Below are 3,684 nucleotides of genomic sequence, written 5' to 3'. Positions count from 1 at the left end.
TTACAAATTTTACAAATTGAGTCTACAAATTAAGTAATTAACTCTACAAATTTACTTAAATTTATGAGTTTGACAATCTTATTTGTGATGTTGTAGAATTTGGTTAAATTGCCTCTCAAGTTTCAAAATGTGTCTAGGTAAAGGATAGAGACAATATAATCATGATATTAAAATAGATCATGTTATGCAGAAAATATTAAAAACGAAAACACAAATCTAAACATATTCGCCACCAAACAAATCTAAACATATTCACTTATTTGTTGGTTAGCGAAAAAGACTATCATCTCATCCAAATGCACCATAAATCATATTAATTGTTGCTCAAATTGGCGTGTATAAATACCTATTATTTGATAAATTTAAATATTTGATTGGATTGTTTGATGCTTGAAACAATGTATAATTATATTGCAAATGTGCCATGCATTTGTTCGTTAATTAATATTTCATTTGGTGCGTTTCCTGTTAATTAGGAGCACTATCATTTTATTTATCAACTTATTTGCGTTACACACACACGTATATATATCAGATATTTCTTTTATATATATATATATTTTAGTTAGTTGACTTTAAATAGTTATCAACAATATAATCAGGAGTATCTTTAGGATACCAGAAATTCTACTTGTACTTAAATGTGATATTATGTTAGGTACCTTGCCACTTCATTGTCTCATCATATATTATTGGATAATTAATGAGTGAAATCTTTATTTAGTTTCTTATATATGTCGTCACGCACAATCCTATCTCTGTCTTTTTTTATAATACTAAGTTTTGTTCTGAAAACAAGTCATAAATATAGAAATCTGGGGATAAATATAAAATGAGTGTCTCAAAATCCAAGTTTTAATTTGTATATTATTTCTAAATTTATTATGATAAAAACATCACAAAATTTTCATCATTCTATTAATACAAATTATCATAAAATCATTCATTCTAAAAATTTAATCTGATAAAGAAAAACACTTGAATATTATATTTCTAAGACATCTTCTCAAATAGAAATTTGTTTTCGGTTTGTTTAAATTTGTTATATAAGTTTTTTTTTTTTTTTTTTTATAGTTTCCATTTTACTTTTTTTTCTGTCAAATAAAAATTAAACTAAACCTTTCAATCATACAAATTTTGATACTATATCATAAAATCACATCTCTTAAAAATTTAAATTGATAAATGGTACATAAATAATTCTAATCTCAAATACATTGTTGACTATATTTAAAAAAATAAAAAAAAATTCCATCTAAACTTTATTTTCTTGATTCCTACGTTAGTCTCTTAAACAAGTTTGTTAGCAAAGTTAAATCCCTTAAGAATCAACTAGAATTTAATAATTCCATATATATATACCAACACAAGGGTAGTTTGTTTATCTGATAAGAAGATAAAAGTAGTGTATGTTATGATGATCTTGTTCTTCAACATACACCACTATTATTATTATTGTTCTTTATCATCATCAAACCTTGTTTTGATGATTACCACCATTTTCTTCTTCTTTTGGCTGATCTCATTATCATGCCATGTGGAAGGATCATCAAGGTTTCTTCTACCACATCATCAGCGATTCAAGATTGTTCGAGCTTTCTCTGGTCCTAGTCACGGTGGAATTGGTCACAAATTATTTCTTCCTTAATAATTAGGCATATTATTGTTGTTATTATCATTATTACTATTAATTATTTTACATCCAAATAATATGTGGTTTATGTAATGATATTACACTCTTAGAGAATTGCTTGTATATATGTTTATATATGAAACGCTTTTAATGCGTTACAAGTTATATATGATGAATTGTATATATGATTTTCTTGTTTTATTGTGTGAGATTATTGTTTTTTTTAGAATTTGGTGCAGAAGATCTCAAGCACTGTTTCTACTTCTTAGCAAGAACCTAAGAGAGAATTACTCAATTAAAATTGAGCTAAACTGTTTAATTAGCCATCATCCCTTAGCTTTTATGTTTGGTGAAAAATATCTACATTATTATCCATTCTCTTATTTTTTCAATATTACAAGAAAAGTTGATTTTAGTAGCCATAATTATTGCTGGTATTTTTCTTATTTAATATTTTTACTTGTATTTTTTGTGCACATAGGAGGTAAATCTCTTGTGCATTTCACTAGAGAAAGAAAAAAAGAGAAAAGGTTAAGCAAAAAATAAATGTCTAATCGCCAAAATTAAATTATATTAAGCTAAGTCAGAAGATAAAGGTGATTTATTTCCATTTGCATGCATGTTAATTTCTTCACTCTTTCTTCAACTTTCTGCGATACCATTTTTGGTTAAATGAAGAAAGAAGTCTTTGATCTCTACTGCTGTAAATTAATGGTTCACAAAGTTTCTTGGAGTCAAAGCACATTATTAACGGTTCGGATTTGGGTTTACCACTAAACAACTTTCTCTTTGCTATTCAAATGTCTTCGGTCAAGCAAAAAGAACCAGTTTTAAAATCCCTAATTTTGGAGTTAATTGAAGAAAGTGAAATAACAAGTTTGGGGAAGCACATAGCTCGAGGAGTTGACTTGGAAGAAAGTAAATCAGCAACATGAAAAGAGATACAAAAAGAAAAATTTTCATCTTTTTGAAGACAAAGAGAAAGAACCAGAGTCTGAGTTTCAAAGAGAGCTTCCTGAGAAAGTTCAACATTTTAGACAGTGTGTTCTAGAGAAAGAAGCATTCCGCCAAGATGAAGAATCCGATTAGTGATAGCTCAATCCGATTCATCTTATAACAACAGAGGTTGTTGAAGCATTAATCTCCTTCATGTTTTATAGATTGTAATTTCAATTTTAATGTATATTTTTCTGTAATTTCTTGAGTGGAAAAATGTTGAAACAGAGAGAGTTTAAGAAAAAGCCAAAAAGTGACAAAAGGCTGGGTGATACACTTGAGTGAAATGCCTAGAGTGATTTCAGATTTCTTTAGATTGTTTCATATGTCTTATATCTTGTATCTGTGAGATATCCCTTTCTAAGTTAGGTTAGCACTTGGAGTGGAGAGTTAGGTATTAGCATAACTAAGTCAAGTTATGATAAAACTTGAGAGGGAAAGGATTGTGTCAATTCTGTGAAATTGGTGTATGTAATACTTCAACTATAGTGAAAATTCCACAACTGTTGTGGTGGGGATTAGATATAGGTTGCATTGCACAAGACAATTGAACTAGGATATATGCTGATGTCATTCTTCTTCTCTTTCTCTGAATTATGTTTTCTGATATTTATGAGACAAGACTAAATTGTCTCATAAAGTTTTCGCTGCATAGTTCAAACAGATTCTAAGTCAAAGTCAGAAATTAAAAGCTTATTTCATTAAAGTAAAAAAATGTCATAGATTCAACTCTTTTTTTCTAAACTTTTTACAACCTTCAATATATATATTTATATTGGATCATATGAGGAGTACAAATAAAGATCTTAAAGTTAAAGAATTTAATGTTAAATCTTATTTCTTTTCACTCACAAATGGTGTACCTTTGTAATACGACTTAATGAGTATATATGTGGTTTTTCGGAAATATATTCTCTCCAGTGGAAAAAAATAAAAAACACTTAAAAAAATAAAGTGTGATCTTTCACTTTTAATTCTCTAAATGGGACTAAAATTAAATAAAAAAAAATAATAAAAAATTAGATTAAACACTGCATCAAATTTTTTTTTTCTAT

At 27.5% G+C, this 3,684-nt stretch overlaps 1 long non-coding RNA gene across 1 annotated transcript in view; it reads left to right on the top strand.

Moving 5' to 3' along the window:
- The window catches only part of LOC110263650, a 4,173-nt gene extending 1,019 nt beyond the window's left edge, over positions 1-3,154 (top strand). Inside the window, exon 2 of the long non-coding RNA XR_002349543.1 lies at positions 1,545-3,154. This is a non-coding gene — a long non-coding RNA (uncharacterized LOC110263650). The remainder of the gene's footprint in view (positions 1-1,544) is intronic.

The sequence above is a fragment of the Arachis ipaensis genome, chromosome B06 (assembly GCF_000816755.2).
Source record: "Arachis ipaensis cultivar K30076 chromosome B06, Araip1.1, whole genome shotgun sequence".
Classification (NCBI taxonomy): Eukaryota; Viridiplantae; Streptophyta; class Magnoliopsida; order Fabales; family Fabaceae; genus Arachis; species Arachis ipaensis.
This window is presented reverse-complemented; position numbering and strand designations above follow the sequence as displayed.